Here is an 18,129-nt window from a genome sequence, read left to right on the forward strand (position 1 = left end):
ATGAAGCCTCAATACGTTCCTCTGGACAAACTAACTCCAAAAAACAAGAAATACAAGATGAATGTTAAAGTCAAGGAAAAGTCTCCTACAAAATATCCAGAAAACAAAAAAGCCTACCAGAAACTTGTCTTTGAAGATGATGAGGTATACTGCTATTACCATTTAGTGCTTATTGTAAATTCTTAAGCTAAATATAATATGATTTTTTTCCCTGTTACACATATAGGGCAACAAAATCAGAGGCACTCTATTTGATGATGAGATTGAGAATTTTCAGAGTATATTAGAACATGAGAAAGAGTACGTCATAGTGGATGCAACAATCAGAAATACTAATGCGATTTATCACCACAAGGAAGGTGACTACTACTTGTCATTAGGAGGGTCAACTGCAATCTAACCACTAAATCCTAACACCGGTCCTATTTTTCCAAAATACATTTCTATTGCTGAAGTGCCACCAAGTAGTGTAGATGATCACTTTGGTAATATTTTCTCTCTGAATTGGCATGTCACTAACCTTATTTGGCATTCTTTAACTTTCACGGGCCTTGTGATTATTGATGCAGACATTTTTAGAGTTGTAATGTATTTAATTTGGAAGACACACGAAATTTAAAAAAAAAAAAAAAAAAAACAAATAGCGGCTATGAATTTGATGTGCGTGATGTCATTGTTGTTGATGATAGTGTGAAAAAGTTAGTTTACATTCATGCATATACATAGTCAACGGATTTGATTTCTTCCATCTACTTTAGTAATAACTTGCTACATTTGTAGACTTGGTGATGGACTTGTCATTTCTCTATATGGAGAACTTGCTACTAAATGTTGTGCTCGAGCAGCTTGGTGTGAATCTTACATGGTGTCAGCTTCCAGCATTTACATCTAGCTTCCCACACTGGTTGAAGTCTCCTCTTACTACTTTCATACTGATTAATTAACTATGTTTATGCTTTAACTCATATTTTCATTGGCATCATTTATGTCAACAACTATTGATGCTAACCCCACGGGTCCAATAGTTGATGCATTAAAGGCTTGGTTAGCTAATATACTTTATGAATTTAAGTAATTTTTTACATGAATATTCGTTGATTAGTAAATATTTAATCTGAAACAGGATATTAGAGAACCAGGATCGCCATTCTGATCACATGGGCCATCAACTGACTATTAGGGAGGCTTACAACTCTAATGTTATAATGATTGTCAAAGATCTCAATAAGAAAACAATAATTGTACATTGCCTTATTCATATAAAGCATCTACATCTTCAATAAACTATTCTCATATACGTATGTTTACTTGCAGTCAACACTATAAGATATAATATCAAAGAGGGCGATTTAAATCGCCCTTTTAGGTTCAAATTTTGCCCTATTAGGCAAAGAAGGAATTTTAAAATCGCCCCCAATTTTCCCTATTAGCTTCATCCTATTAGCTTCAAATGGTATACAAATATTTCGCCCTATTTGTTTTTTATCAAAGAAAATTTTCTCCCTCTTTGATTGACTCAAGCAAGATGAAAAGTTTTTTTGCCCTTTGTAAACAACTCAAACAAGTCAATTCATATTGCCCTCCGTGCTCAAAATTCGTCCTGTTTGATCAAATTTTAAAGGGCAAAATCAAAGTCTCCCTCTTTGTTCAATTTTTAGTTTTTTTAAAAAATAATATTAGGAGGGATTAAATTTAGAAAAAAAGGTGTTAATAGGCATAAATTCTGATTTTGTCATTATATGAACAAAATTAAAGTATTAACCAAGTTTTCCTAAATAGAAAATATAACTAAACCAAAGAGTACTAAAATTTAATAATGTACGTTCCTTCTATGTTCCTTCTGCTAGCAAAATTTTCTATTTTACTTCCTTCATCTTGTTTATTTTGAATTTGCAATTTCTTGTATCTTCTCTAGTTCTATCTATCCTGCCATTAATCAAGAGATAAAAAAGGTAAGTAGAATGTGTACATGAACAACAACTACACATTAAAATCCTATTTTTTTAGATCATGGAGGTATAAATAACCAGCTTCCTTAATACAAAATATTGAATTACGGATATAATTAGCAGACTGTTGCAGCAGTAACTTGACTTTGAGCTGCTAGGCTAGTTGCCTTAATTTTACGAGTTTAAGCAAACTGCATGAACTACTATTCTGGCTAAGGGTTATGAAGACATATTGAAAATTTGACTGACTTAGAGGATGATTGATAACATATTGCATCAGTAGAATTGACAAACAAATATCTCACGCTTTGGGAAAGCAGAAGTCTTGACAAGGCATCACTTGAAAATGCATCCACAAGGCAAATTTATGCAAAAAGTGAGCTAGAAAATATTACCTCTATAAAGCATCAAGGCCAATCTTCTCCATGGCTAACCGAAGCTTTTATTCTAGGTCTTCTTGTTTCTTCTTAGACGCTTCCAATTCAGCTCGCATCATATAATTTTTATTTTGTATATTTTCAACATTATATTCAAGCTTAGCTCTTCCTATCTTTTCATCTTTAGACGACATTGGGTGCCCTTTGCCTAAACCTCGGGCATTACCTGAACGATGTCCAAGAACCTTCACATAAGCTTCTTCAAGAGTAAGATTATCATACTCCTTTACACCAATTTCTTTCTCATGCAAATCCCTTAATTCCTTGAACTTCTCATCCGCCTCATCGTCAAACTTCCCATTTTTATGCCTTACAAGATAAAACAAAGTCAGAATATTAAAATAAAGAAAAACAAAGTTTTCGTGCATTAGACAAATATTCAATATACCTCTTTTACTTCTTCCATTACTTTATATATATGGGATCATAATTAGCTTGGGATGAGGTGGTTACATTTGAACTAGAACCATTGATTCCAGTGACCTCATTCTCATTTTCACAAGCTTGTGCCTCAAGTTCCTATCAAAGAAAAAAGAAAAAGGTGTTTCGGGATTTTTATGTCCCTCGGGAGAGTTACAACTCAAGTCTGGATTCAACCAGGACGCCTGTACCTGCAAAACAAACTGAGAACCGAATGGTCGGTCGTCCGCCTCCGAAGATTAAGTTAGTACGGTATTCAGAATAAAACGTGCGGAAATTAAGTTATCTGCTCGGATTCCAAGCTCATGTGCCGTCTGTTTCTTAAGCACAACATCTCTGTAATTAATGCAATGTAACGTCCCATCATAAATGAGGGGAATGTCCCTATTTATAGGGTCTTTGGGAAGTGTGCCCTCCCTAGGGTTTGATGACCTAGGGATTAGGGCACGTCGCTTTGCGGCGCCTCAAAGTTTAGGCCTTGAAGGCCGTCTTTTCAGAAGGAATATCTGAGTGACACGTGTCACACATGTCACACATCTGGAGCTCTCAGGGCGACACATGTCGCTCTCTCATTGGTCCACTTGGATTATTAAATACCCCAAATCAGGAGCTTTATCTGCCTGACACGTGTCACCATATGGAAGGTCCAAGTTGGCGCCCCTTCTAGTGACACATGTCAGACTCTGGTTGGGCCACTTGGCAGGGTATAAAATACCCAAAACATTTGCCCCTCACAGGGGTCATGTGCATGGGGTCATGTGCGTGGCACATGACGCCTGTGACAGGTGTTAAGCTGTGAGTGGCCGAGGATTTTACTTTTACTGTTCACCTGGTTCTAGGGTTTTTACCTTAGAGCATTTACCCCCTCTATAAATAGAGGAGTTGACCTCCCTTGGATTCACACTTGCGTGAATCTTTGGATTTTTGACTTGCAAAGACTTTTGACTTCTTCAGTCCGACACTCGGCCAGCTTAGTTTGCCTCAAACAGACGTCCCATACCGGCGCCTCTTAGTACCTTCTTCTAAGGTAACCGTCTGATCCTTTCTTTACTTATTTATTTGAATTTTTTCTTTATAAAAAATGGTTTCCCAAACGCACCCGGCACGGCCTAGTTTAGCGATCAGCCGGTCACCGGGGACAGCTGAATCTAGAACTTTGCTTTGAGTACATCTCCAAATCCGACAGTGTTTGTGCCCCTGCAGGACATGATGGCTAGAACAAAGCAGACGACCACGAAATATAGGACGGATGGCTCTTGGTACCATTCGGAAAGTGAGACTGTGTTTTCGGACGGCTCCATTAGGGCGCCTGTCTTCGAAAATAGTAAAGACCCCCCTAGCAACATCAACACTCCCAACGACTCATTTCTAGAGGAGTGTGATGAAGAATATGAGAACCCCGGGCCGAGTGGATCGGTGCCGGATGCTGGGTTGGGGGAGGACACTGCTTGCACCAGCCGGCAGGAAGCTCTGAAGAGAAGAGAATTCTGATGATGACTCCTTGTCATCATCCTCCAACTGCGTCTCCGTTGACTTGGAGGAGGCGCAGTCGAACCTTAAGGCTACGAGATAGTCCCTCTCCGTTGAGAAGGGAGAGGGTTGGGAGGAGTCGTCTGCTTCCAGGCGGCATGAGTGTGCTCCTTATTACTTGCACGTTGCCGAAGGCAGGTGGCAAATCATGAAGAATGATCTTGCCAAGTTTATTTCTACCCATTTCATGGGACATGGGTTCAGATTGTCCGTGTCGGATGCTATAGACACGGTCACCTGCTATGGTGACCAGTTCTTCGGCTGCTACGAGGCGGCGATCCAAGTAGGACTACGCTTCCCTCTCCATCTGGCCGTGGAGAGGATCTTGGACGGATACCAGTTGGGTATCTGGCACCTAGCCCCTATTCTTGGGTCAACATTCTGGGCTACGTTGCCGCCTGTGAGATGCTGGAGGTGGAGCCCAGCTTTGAGGCTTTGCTCATATTAACTACTTGAGAAGGACTCCAAATTCAAGCAGGATCGGCTGGTTTACTCTGACCAGTCATACTCGTTATATGATGACTATGGGGAAGAAGAAAAAATGGAAGGACCGGAGGTCCAAGTTTTATATAGTCTCTTCCCCAGATTTCCAAAAGAACAAGCGGTACAACCGATGGACTCAATATCCGCCCCTCCTGGCTGGGAAGAAAGCCCTTCTGCCTGTTCCTAGGCGGGCGTAGAAGGAGATTTTTGATCGGGGCCTTTTAACTTGGCCGTTCGAATGAACCACGAGACGGGGGTCAAGGAAGTTACCCCCCAAAGTTATATTCCCCGATTTGAGTGGCCCTCGGACGGGACGTACTTGGCCGCCTGCGGCCTTAGTACAGAGAAGCCGAGAGGTAGCTGGCCGCTTAAATTTATCAGCTTTGTTACCTACCTTATTTTTTATTAATTTCATTGCTAACACTTTTTGTTGTTTGTTGCTGACATAGCAATGGAAAAGCTTCCTTCTCACAAGAAGCCGGCTGTCTCTGCAACCTTCTACTGCTCGAACCTTAAACGAACGGATGAGCAGTCGCCAAGCGGCACTCCTCAGGTAACAAGCTGTTCAACCTTGAAATTTTTTCAATGAATGACTTAGTGTATTTTATATCAAGGTCTGACTTTAGAGTTCTTTGCAGGGTGGCTCATCAAAACCTACTCCTTCTTCTCAGCCAGATCCCAAACTGCGTAAGCAGTCGGCTGGCGACGTTTCCTTGAGTCGTAGGAAACACGTTGCCATTAAGCCAAAGAAGGGGACGGGCACCTCTTCCCCCATTCACACTCCAACAAAGCCGGACACTCGAGTGTCGAAGAGTGGCAAGCAACCACTCACCACTGCTGGCAGCACAACAGGCGGTAGCGAAGCCGCAGGGGGAGAGGGAGGTAATTCCTCCGACCATCCGGCCATACTTTTCAAAAATTGCAATTGTCTTCAAAAATCCTAACTTATTGTGTTTGTATCGACAAATGCTCCAGTGAGGCCGACTGTCCTTCAGATGGCCAAGCGGATGCTCAGGACGCTTGATCCTGAGGATAAGGCTGCCGTCAAAGAAGTCGGCACCCTTGATCTTAACGCCATACTAGCGCTTCTTTGCGTGGTAAGAATTCATCTTATGACTTGATTGATATTTTTTGCCGAATGGTTTCTGATGAATTCTCTTACTTTGGGACGACTGCAGGCTATGCTGCGCGTGAGTTGTCTTAAAGGGCCACTCAATGAAAAGACCAAGGAGGTAAAGGCAGCGAATGCTCGGGATGCCTCTACCCTGGACAAAGCTCAGTTTGAGATTGCACAAAATGAGATTCTGACACTTGATATGTTGTATTCCCAAGCATTAGCAAATCTGCAAGTTTAGCAGAACTAGGACGCGGCGAGGCAGCGGGTGCAGGAGCTCCAAGACGAGGTCAAGGACCTTAAAGAGAAGCTGGAGACCCTTAAGGAGGCAGAAACCAAGGCAGCTAGCCTTGGGGAGACAGTCAAAAGACTCAGAAGGCAGCTGCAAAACCAAGAGACCCAACTCCGGACCAAGTATAGGTCCTTGATGGAGGAGGAGAAACAGGCCTTGGTCAAGCAAATGATGGAAGACAGCGAAGCCATCATGCGTGCGGCCTGGCAGCTGTGTAGTCGTCAGCCGATTATCAAACTTGGAAGGCTCAGTTTGATAAGGCAAATGACGAGTTCAATGCCCGCCTCCTTAGGGAAGCTCAGGAGGCAGCTGCCAAGGATGCCCGGAGGAGTCCAGCTCGTCAGACAACTCGTCTTCTAGGGACGAGGAGGATGATCGGGGGAGAATGAGGAGACAAAGGAGCATGCGCCGGAGGACAGGGCGGATGCCGATGCTGAGAAGCTCCCCTCATCTTTAAGCTTTAAGTTCTTTTTCTGCGGCCGAATGGCCAAATATTTTGCTTTTCCAGCCTGCGTGCCGAGTAATCTATGTATCTTTCCGACCAAGGGGTCGGGTAACTTGACAATTTCTGGCTTTGCCAGTTAACATTTACAGTCGTCAGTTTTGACGGATGTTACTTTAATGAAGCATCCAGTCGTTTGACCGGTTTTATATATATTGGTGCTTATGCTTTAGAATTTTCAAAGCTTTCAATTTTTATGCATAGAATTTTTTGCTAAGTATTTTAACCTATATAGTATGCGAATGTTCTTGCCCTTAGACGGATGTCGTTTGGTTTCAGTTGCATGAATTGATTGACTTAGAAATTTTTATACTTTAAAGAATATGAATGGTTTCCGAGTCAATCAATCGCTATGGTGATTGCCCCAAACCAAGCGGCAGACGGCCATATGGAGCAGATAATTTCTTGAACGCATTCGGCCAAAGGCCTTGATTAGTATAGAAAAACTGCTAAGTCTTTTAACTTAACATATTCATTAAAAACGGATTGGTCTGCCTGCCTTGCCCCATAACAAGGACAGTCGATAAAGTAGCCTCTAAACATGAAACAGTAGCCGTCTACTGTTTGTGCTAGAACAGCTGGAAAACTCAATGCTTTTTAGATTTCAAGTTAGATTAAATCAAACGACTGCGAGCACTGCCTTAGTGCATTCGGTAGGGCCGCTTGTTGTATTTGTAGAGCAATGTGCCACCTAAATGGGAGATGCTTCTCCTCGACGAATTCGCTCGGATGGACGTTGCCGGTTGTGTGACTCATATTGGAGCAGACAGTCGTACTCATGTTAGAGCAGACGGTAGTTTAAATAATGTTCATCCGGCCATTGGCCTCGTTTAACGAAATAAATAGCCACTAAGTCATTGACGTAGCTTTAAATAAAGAATGATTAGGTGCTAAGTTATTAACTTAGCTTAAGGATAGGTTTTGGTGCAGTCAGGACCTTTTTTAGGCGTTTGTTGTTGGGGAAGACGACCCCTTAATCATGTTAAGTTTTAGAGTGTGATTAGTCGTCTGCTTATTGTGTAGGCGGTAGCTCGTAAAATCTTGACGTTGTCCGTCTGCACATTGTGCAGGCGGTATTCGAACGTCGTCATTAGTTAAAACTTTAGTCCGCCTGCATAATATAGAGGGTAAGTAGGATCCGCCAGCACATAGTGTAGGCGGCGTCCTTCATTGCTATGAGCATGGTCCTTCTAGTGCAGTCGGTACTTAAAATAAAGAAAAAAAAAAAGACAAGTATGAAATGAAGGCAAAATTTCATTAATAAGTCAAAAAACTTTAAGGAATTTTAGAAGTAATACTTCTTTAGGTTATATTCATTCCAGGTTCTAAGTAGCCCCCTGCCGTCTGGTGTTTCCAGGCAGTAGGTGCCGCCTCTTACTACTTCATAAATTCGGTAAGGGCCTTCCCAATTTGGGTTAACTTCCCTTGTTCATTTGCCCTACCGACTGCCTCCATTTTTCGTAACACAAAGTCCCCAACTTTTAAAGGGCGATTGTGTACTCTTTTGTTGTAAGCTCGAGTCATCAGATCTCATGACGCAAGGCTGCATTGCCCCTGCGCTCTGGGAGTGAGTCCAATACCAAGCGCATGGCCTCCCAGTTTGCATCTTCATCATATAGCATGATCCGAAGAGTCGGCTCATAGTGCTCAATGGGCAAGACAGCTTCTGCCCCATACACCATTAGAAATGGGGTTTCTCCAGTTGCCCCTTTTGCTGTTGTTCTGATGGCCCATAGGACGTGAGGTAATTCATCCGCCCATAGGCTGCCAGCTCTCTCAATTTTCTTCTTTATGCCGCCTGAGATTAACTTGTTGAAGGCTTCAACTTGGCCGTTTGCTTGGGGTCGGCCGACTGATGCAAAATAATTGGTTGATCTCCCAGCCAAGTCTTTAGGTGAGGGGTCTCAAACCGAGGACCATTGTCAAAAACCATAGACATAGGCACCCCAAAGCGGGTGATGATATTCTTCTAGATGAAGGAGATGACGTCCTTTGTCTTGATGTTTTTGACAGCCTTTGCCTCTACCCATTTGGTAAAGTAATCCATAGCCACTAGGATATAACGCCTGCCGCCTGGAGCAGTCGTATAGGGGCCCAAAATGTCCATGCCCCATTTAGAAAACGCCACAGGATTGTGGATAGCCATCATGTTAGTGGCCGGACGATGGATTAGCTTGCTAAATTTTTGACACTTTTCACATTATTTAACCATCTCCATAGCATCCGACTCCTGAGTAGGCCAAAAGTAATGCCGTCTGGTCCCCTGACAGCTAAGGATCTGCCACCTACGTGAGAGGCACAGTATCCGGCATGAAATTCTTCAAGGACTTCTTGCCCCTTTTCTGGGGTCACACACTTCAAAAGAGGCTTCGGTTAAAGAGCTCTCCTTGCCTTATCTCAAAGCTTGCAGCCCGTTTCTTCATCACGGTCGCCTCTTGAGGTGAATTTGGGAGGGTGTCGTCTGTTAGGTATGCCTGGATGCCGTCCATCCAGGTAGAGCTTCGATCAAGTACTCCAATGGGGTCTTCATCAAATATTCTTATTTTTTCCATGACTTCCTAGAAGACTGACCGGGGCGTTTCACAGGAAGCAGATGACGCCAGTTTGGGCAGAGCATCCGCCTAATTATTTGTCGATCTGGGCACTTGACTTAAATTGAAGTCTTCAAGTGTCCCAGCTTCAGCCTTGACCGCATGCAAGTATTTGATCATAACCGGATGGGTGGCTTCATAGACACCATTATACTGGCTAACGACCAATTGCGAGTCAGAGCAAGCGTCAATTCTCGTTGCCCGTGCTGCCTTGCACATCCAGATGCCGGCTAGCAGGGCTTCATATTCGGCCTCATTGTTTGAGGCCTGAAACTTGAACCGTAGTATATTCATATTTGTCCCCCTCAAGAAACTGAAAAAAAAAACTATGCCTGCACCACAGCCGTTCAACGTGGAGCTCTCGTCTACATACACTTTCCAAACCTGATTGATATTGTCCGGCTCAGCCGGACTTGTCATTTCAACAATAAAGTCGGCGAATGCTTGCCGCTTTATTGCCTTCCTTGGTTCGAAAGTGATTTCCAGTAACTCAATAGCCCATTTGAGCATTCCACCAGACTCCAGGGTTGTCATTGGCCGCTTGATCGGTTCGTCAGTGTAGACCGTGACCGGATGTGTTAGGAAGTAAGGTTTCAACTTCTTGACAACCATGTAAAGGGCGAGACCAAAATTTTCAACCATGGGGTACCAAAGTTCTGCGTTTCTAAGAACGTGGCTAATGAAGTAGACCAGGAGCTGGATGCCGTCTCTTTCAGCTAAGAGGACAGCAGTGAGGGCATGATCTGAAACGGCCAAATACATATAGAGCACCTCTTTGGCAAGGGGCTGACCAACCTTGGCAAAGAGTGCAGATGCGTTTTCAGCTTTTGGAAGGCGGCCTCAGCATCATCCCCCCATTCAAATCTAGTCTTCTTCTTGATCGCCTGGAAGAAGTAGAGGCACTTGTCGCCTGACCGACTGAGAAATCTTCCCAAGGCTGCCAGACAACCGGTTAATTTTTGGACTTCCTTCATAGTACGGGGCGACTGCATGTCGATTACCGCTAGTATTTTTTCAGGGTTGGCCTCTATCCCCCTTTGGTCAATCAAGAATCCGAGAAACTTCCTAGACTCAACACCAAAGACACACTTTTTTGGATTAAGCATGACATTGTGCCGCCTGAGTGTGGCGAATGTTTCTCGGAGGTCAGACAGGTGATCCGCCTGTTGTTTGGATTTAACTATCATATCGTTAATGTACGCCTCTACATTCCTCCCAATTTGATTAATGAAGACTGTATTAATCATGCGTTGGAAAGTAGCAGGCGCATTCTTCAAACCAAACGACATCACATTATAACAGAATTACCCCTGATGAGTGACGAATGCCGTCTTTTCTTGATCTTTTTTCCACAAGGGAATGTGATGAAAGCCTGAATAGGCGTCCATAAAACTCATCAGGGCATGAGTCGACCAGATCTTTGTAAGTGGATAACTATCCTTCAGACATGCTCTGTTTAAGTCAGTGTAATCTACACACATGCGCCAGGTACCATTCGGCTTTTTTACAAGCACAATATTTGCAACCCATTCAAGGAAGTTACATGGCCGAATGAACCCAGCGTCTGTAGACACCTAAAAATGTCTCCCCAAAACCAAACCCGATGATGAACAACCTTTCACCGCCACTATTGGACGGGTTCAGTATTTAATCCCGAGAGTGCTTAAAAAATCGTATTTGATTAAATTCATATTTTTGAAGGATTAGTCTTGATGTTTGGTAAAAGCATAGTTTTAATTTCAGCCCAAATTTATTATTTAATTTTGGCCCAAACCTTTTATTTTTTTTATTTAATTATTTTCTTATTTTAGCCCAAATAATAATAAATCAGAAGGGCCCGAAATTATCAATCGGCACTTAAAATGCTGAATGAAATAAGGGTTAAAAATGTATTTAGACGGAAAAACGGGCTAGGAATTCCCGCGCCACGACACGTTCCCACCGTGTCACGGGAATCATTCCCATCTGACGGTGGGATTTCTCGTGACACGGGAAATCTGCCGTGACACGGGAAATTCCGTGTCTTTTCCGCGTAAACCCTTAACGCGTTTTCTTCCCCGATTACTGAAAATTTCCCGCATCACACTATAAATGCACTGTGTAACGGGAATGTTTCCCGTCTGACGGTGGGACTTCCCGTGTCACGGTACAGTTTGCCGTGTCGCGGGATACTTTTTTAGGGTTTTTATTATTTTAGGGTTCCGTGTGCTCCCTCAGCACATTTTCTCTATAAATACCCCCTTATTTCTGATGTACGGGGCATCAATTAACTCTCTATTTTTCTCTCTTCTATGCTTTAGCCTAAACACTAGCCTACCCTTCTATTTCAAAATTCCTTCTTCAAGTACTCCAAGAAGTCCATATTTTACTCGTGGTTCTGTCCTTAAGCCAAGGCATGAAAGGTAGAACTGTTTGAGGATTTGGCCCCAAATCAACTCTACTTCATTTAATTTAATTTAATTGCTGTTATTATTTCCTTGAAGTTACTAGCTCGTTTATTATTTTGTAGTTGCAAACAAATAGAATCAAAGTAAGAATTATGTTCCTCTTATTTCTATTATTTTTCTAACGATTTTTATATTGTTGGAATTATGGTTAAATTGCTTCCAATATTAATGTTTATTCTATTATTTTTATGATCACCATATTGCATGTTAAAGGGAATATGTAATTGAAAATCACGCCTAATAAGATAATTTGGACAACCGGCTTAGGTTCCTTTTTAATCTTGTTATTAATTCAAGTGATCACAATATTTTAGAATTATGTGTTGCATTAATATTCAACCAATTTAGCTTAATAATAGTTTGGAGCGAATTGAATATTTGTTTGCATGCCTTTAAGATCGCAGGAATCATTTTTCACTATAAGAATCGAGTAGAGGCCAATACGGGCGAATGTGACTCCATGACTCACTTCGTACCATCATCCCCGATCCTCCTTTCGTGGTTCCGAACCATATGGAGTTAGTAATCTCATGGATTATGAATGGGGTGTAACCTTCACGGGTCGATCGTTGTTGCCTATCATTGTCCCTTAATCGTGGTTGCCTTTTTATGATCCGTGAACGGTTTACAAGTTCCTTAAAAACTTGTTGGCGGCTCCCTACTTTCCTTGTCCCTAATCGTATTATGTCAATTCCCACTTCCTAAGAGTGCCAAGCATATTCACACATGCTTTTTACGTAGGCGCACTTCGAACGACGCCTACAGCGTCTAACAGCTTTTTAACTTCGGCGCCTGCCGCCTGACTTCTTTCCTCGCCTGGTTTCTTTGCTTTTGCAGAATGGGCTTCTTTTTAGGATCCACAGCGAGTTTATGGACGGCAAGATCCGGGCTGATGCCTGACATCTCTTTTACTTCAAAGACAAAGATGTCTTTGAATTCTTTTAGCAGTTGGTGCATGCTTGCGCCCAACTTAGCAAAAGCAGCCGTCCCCACCTTAACAGTTCACTCTGGCCGACTGGCGTCTAGAGGAATATCAATGTGCTCACCAGCCGGCTGGGGACGGAGGTCGTTTGACCGCTCCCCGGTCAGTGATTGCTATTGCTTTTGCCATCGGATTAGGTTTTCTTTTCTTAATGGCTGGTGGGGTCGGATGGTCCTCCTTGATATCATCAAAGTCTATTAGCTCTTTGCCCTGACCGGCTGCAGCAGCCGCAGACTTAACGTTCGAGAGATAGCATTCGCGAGCCGTCTTCTAGTCCCCGTTCAGGGAGCCAACAGTCCCATCATCCTTCTCATACTTGACAAGCATGAGAGCAGGAATGATGACTGCCTTGCACTCGTTAAGAATGGTTCGGCCAAGGATAAGATGGTAGGCGGTCAGCTCCTCGACCACCAGGAACCGGATGGTCATGTGTCGACCGCTACCTTTTTCCCCCTGTCGGATGGGCAAATCAATGCGTCCGACTAGATGCATAACTCCTCCCCCAAAACCCACAAGGGGGTGGGAGACATCCATCATACTATCCGACCTGTATTTGAGGTTGGATATACATTTGAGGCTAATGATGTCTGAAGAGCTTCCTGTGTCAATCAAGATGCGACCAACCAATTGGTTAGCCACTTTACATTCTATGACTACAGGGTCATCATGCAGCCGACGACTTTGCCTCTATCCTTTTTGGCGATGATGACTTCAGGGAAGGCGGATGTGTTGGACGCCAGTCCCTCGTCAACATGGTCTTTATTGCCCCGCATGGTTGGACCACCACCGGCGAATCCGCATGCTATCGTATAAACTGGTTCCTCATCCGTTTCAGAGCTGATAGCAGGCCGGGGAGTCTTTTTGCTCGACTTCCCAAGATTCGATTTTGAAGCCACTTTGGACTTCACATAGGATTTCAGCGCTCCTTTTTTTAGCCAGACGGTCAAGCGTCCGCTTGAAGCTGAAGCAGTCGTTTGTGTCATGGTCGACATCCTCATGGTAGTGACAATGCTTATTTTTGTTCCGATTTTCAGCGGAACCTTTCATAGGAGTCGGCTTCTCAAGAGTTAGCCGATCCTTAATCTCCATGAGGATGGAGTAGCTGTCCTTGTGGAACTCGTACCTTGGAACGTACGGCTTCAACTCTTTCTTTTTCTTCTGGTCGGCTGATTGGAGTTATCAACCCCCCAAATCTGTTTTTTCTTTTTGCTCTCTTTTGGTTTTAGAGACGGATGAGCTGGCCAACTCTCCTTCTGTCGGTCAGACTTCTTAGAGTCCGACTATTTATTAAAGGAGCAGAGCTCGGTCGCCTGTATATAAGCGTTCGCCTCCATCAGGGCTCCTTGGAGGGTGAAGATTTTCTTGTGGACGAATTCGAACTTAAAAGTCGACCTGTCCTTCAGACCTTTGAAAAAGTCCGTGTAAGCCACTTCGTCAGACAGTCCTTGAATCTCCATTCTCACCAGATTGAACCGCCTAACGTATGATCGCAGCCCCTATCTATCTCCCTGCTGTACATGGCCTAGATCAAGACTCGTTTTCTTTGCAGGGATATTCATAGAGAAGTTAGAAGCAAACAAGAACGCAAGCGTCTTGAAGCTGTTTCTACAACCAGCCGGTAGATTGCCGAACCACTGAAGGGCTATGCCCTTCAGTGTGGCTGGGAAGCATCGACACCAGGCGGCATCATCCAACCCCTGTAAGTACATGAGGTGGGTGTATGCCAAGAGGTGGTCTTCTTGGTTGGAGGTACCATCATAGGTTCCAACCATGACATTTTTTACCATGGTCGGGTGTTCGTCCTCGGCTATTTCCCCGAAGAACGCAGAGGGTTGCTTCCCAAGGTTTTGTAGCCGAAGCTGCCACTCCAAAGGCTAATAGCTGTATGCCGCATGTCCTCCGAAGAAGGCAGGCTGGATGTAGGGCAAAGCAGGCAGTCTGTATAATGGATGTGCCATATACTGCGCCGAATTGATCACATGAGGCCCCGACTATACGAGGGGGCCGCTTGAAGGAGTCCTGGTATTGAAGGAGAGTTCCTCACCAAGGTATTCTGAAAGCTGTCGTGATAATTCGACGTAGAAGCTGACTCCGACAGCTGCTGATTCCTTAGCTGGTCGATGTACTGATGAGCATCAGGAAATGATTTTTTGCTACCATCCGGCTTTACATGTCGGATGGCCTTTCTTGTCACCGTTTTAGGGAAACGAAGTCTTGATAGATCAAACTGGGGCCGAGCCTTCTCATTTGGAGTAGGGCGCCAGTCTTTGTGACGGAGGCGCTTAGAGATGAGTGACCCGTCTTGGGCCACATAGGTTTCGACGTCTCCGTCGTCACCTGAGTCATGGTTCGTCTGGACCTCTATTTCTTCCATAGGCCGAGTGGTCTCTGGAGGCGGCACAGGTTGTTCTTAGGAAGCCATCTTTGAGGTACTCTCCTCACAGACGGCGCCAAATGTTTCGGGGTTTTTCATGTCCCTCGGGAGAGTTACAGCTCAAGACTGGATTCAAGAAGGACGTCTGTACCTGCAAAACAAACGGAGCACCGAATGGTCGGTGGTCCGCCCTCCAAGTTCAAGTGATGTCTATTTCTCGAGAACGACAGCTATGTAATTAATGCAATGTAACGTCCCATCATAAATGAGGGGAATGTCCCTATTTATAGGGTCTTTGGGAAGTGTGCCCTCCCTAGGGTTTGATGACCTAGGGATTAAGGCACGCCGCTTTGCGGCGCCTCAAAGTTTGGGCCTTGAAGGCCGTTTTTTCAGTGACACGTGTCATACATCTAGAGAGGCCATTTGACGCCTCCTAGGGCGACACATGTCGCTCTCTCATTGGTCCACTTGGATCATTAAATACCCCAAATCAGGAGCTTTATGCGCCTGACACGTGTCACCATCTGGAAGGTCCAAGTTGGCGCCCCTTCTAGTGACACATGTCAGACTCTGGTTGGGCCACTTGGCAGGGTATAAAATACCCAAAACAAGAGGCATACTTATCTCAATACCAGCTAAATAAAACACCCTAGGCTGGATCTTAAGCATATTATAAGTATGTTTAGTAAGACTAAAGTTACTAAAATTGTAGTACTCGCATGTTATAAACTGTCTAATTCAATTTGGCAATGATAAAAACAAAAAGTTTCCCTGTCCTTTGGTTGTTTTCAGTCTTACCAATTATTACTAATTTGATCAATTTTAAAGTAAGCCAATATGATTTGATCAGTTCTAAAGTAAGCCAACATTTGTTAGAATAAGAAAAACAAGACATAGCATTATGTCACAAGTTGACAGCTTCAAGCTTTAAAAAAATTGGTCACCGGTTTACAAGCAGGAAACATGACATGAAGCAGTCCACAGGTTGCTATTTAAAAGAAGCACTTAAACAGGCAACAGGGCATGAAGCAGTCCACCAGTTTACAATCAATCGAAGGAGATGAACACGCATTGTCGCTCAGTCATGGTCAAAGTAATTTCGACAATTCAAACAAGGACATCTCTTCTTATCCCCAGAATTAGGGTTAGTGTCGTTGAAAGCAAAATCAAGAAAGTATTTAACACCATTTCGGTAACTTGGTTGAAGCCTACCTTTCAACCCTTGAACATACATCCAATATCTATCATTATCCATTCTATATTACATAAAACAATGTATAAGTTGATACAAGGGATCGGTGGAATAAAATCCAACATTATAGCAACATATATAAGTTGACCAATAGTCTAATGAAATAGAAATACAAATTGATAGAAACTAATCACCTACAAAAGCATATATATGTCACTGAAAATACTTTTATAGCAACATGCAGCAAGCTAAAACAATACCTAACTTGATAGTTAGAAATAATTAGTATGTGATTGCAAACAGCTTTGGAGAAAGCCAGATATTAATTAAACCCCTCATGAAGGATATGAGACAACTTCATTCTAAACAATTTTAACATATCTATGAAAATAAGTCATTATTATCACCTAAATTGATAGCAACATGCAGCAATTCAACCACTTACAAACTGAAGTCCAATTTAAGTCATTTAACGACCAAACATTAGTATTACACTTAATTTTGGGCTGAAGGAAATGCATAACATCTCTATTAATCCAACTATCACAGAAATATCATACTATCAAAAACAGAATTAACGAACATCAATTTGAAAAGAAGTCCAATCAATAGAGCCGAAAATAATAGCAATTTCAAGTTCAATAAACAGGTTGCAATTGCTTAAATGTTAAATAGTTCTCCTTTCAATTAAACTGAAAACAGAATCAATTTTTCTCACTGAAGATTCAAATTAAATTATGGAGTACAAAATTCACCAAAAAGCATGAAAACCAAATAAATCCATAAATTAAATGGCAGTAACAAAAAAGAACTTCAAATTCAACAAAACAAAAAATAATCGCAATTTCAAATTCAGTAAACGTCATTGCAATTACTGAAAACAATAACATTTATATTAAACTGAAAAATACACCAACTTTCAACTCTTTCAAACACATATACAAATTCAACCAGGCCTCTTACTTTAAATTATGAAGTATAAGATTAATTAGGAAAACAGAAATTTCAGCCAAATACATATAAAATTCAACCAAATCAATCATCAACAGCAAGTACAGGTAATTAAATTGGAGCAAGTAATCAATCATAAATAGCATAACATAAATTGAATTCATTCCTAACTTGCTTCGCAGTAATCAATAGTCGAACATCGAATCGATAGCTCATATAAAGAAGCCAAAATAAATTACAATTATCACAATTCATGTTAATCAATAGCTCATACAATTAAGCCATTGATTCGATAAACAACTATAAAATACGAATAATCTCAAATGTAACATGCAATGAGATAATACCTGAAACTTTCGATTTGGGTGAGATTCGAGCAAGAGATAGAGCAGATTCGAGCAAGAGATTCGATCCGAGTAAATGATTCAAGCACAATATTTGAGTAAGAGATTTGATCCGAGCAAATGATTCGAGCAAATGATTCGAGCAAAAAATTTGAGCGGATAATTTGAGCAATCAATTTGAGCGTTTGGGGTTCAACAGTTTTTACAGGAGAGAGAGAATGAGCGTTTAGATAGAGGGCGTATTATTTTATTACTTGTAGTACTTTCAACGAGGGCAAATTAATATTTTTCCCTCTCTGTTCTAAATTAGAGGGCAAAACTAAACTTTTTCCCTCTTTGCTCTCATATATAAGATAAAAATTAAATTTTCCCTCTTTGCTTTGAAATAGAAAGACGAAAGTAAAATTTGCCCTCTTTGCTCTGTAATAAAAGGGCGATTATAATTTCGCCCTCCTTGACCAATTTATGTCGTCCTCTTTTATATTTTTCTTAGTGCAACTACAACCACCGCGTATGAGTAA

At 42.4% G+C, this 18,129-nt stretch overlaps 1 long non-coding RNA gene across 2 annotated transcripts; it reads right to left on the reverse strand.

Annotated features, from left to right (window-relative positions):
• Positions 1-1,472: 1,472 nt before the first annotated feature.
• On the reverse strand, positions 1,473-17,850 carry LOC145597364 (uncharacterized). Of its 2 annotated transcripts, none has more exons than XR_014103347.1 (3): positions 17,612-17,850; positions 2,345-2,695; positions 1,473-1,926 (listed from the first exon to the last, which is right to left on the reverse strand). It is a non-coding gene; the product is annotated as an uncharacterized LOC145597364 (long non-coding RNA). The 2 variants fall into 2 exon arrangements; XR_014103346.1 differs by lacking the exon at positions 17,612-17,850 and adding an exon at positions 2,775-14,685.
• Between the last annotated feature and the right edge of the window lie 279 nt (positions 17,851-18,129).

The sequence above is a fragment of the Chenopodium album genome, chromosome 2 (genome assembly GCF_948465745.1).
Source record: "Chenopodium album chromosome 2, dcCheAlbu1.1, whole genome shotgun sequence".
In the NCBI taxonomy this organism is placed as follows: domain Eukaryota; kingdom Viridiplantae; phylum Streptophyta; class Magnoliopsida; order Caryophyllales; family Amaranthaceae; genus Chenopodium; species Chenopodium album.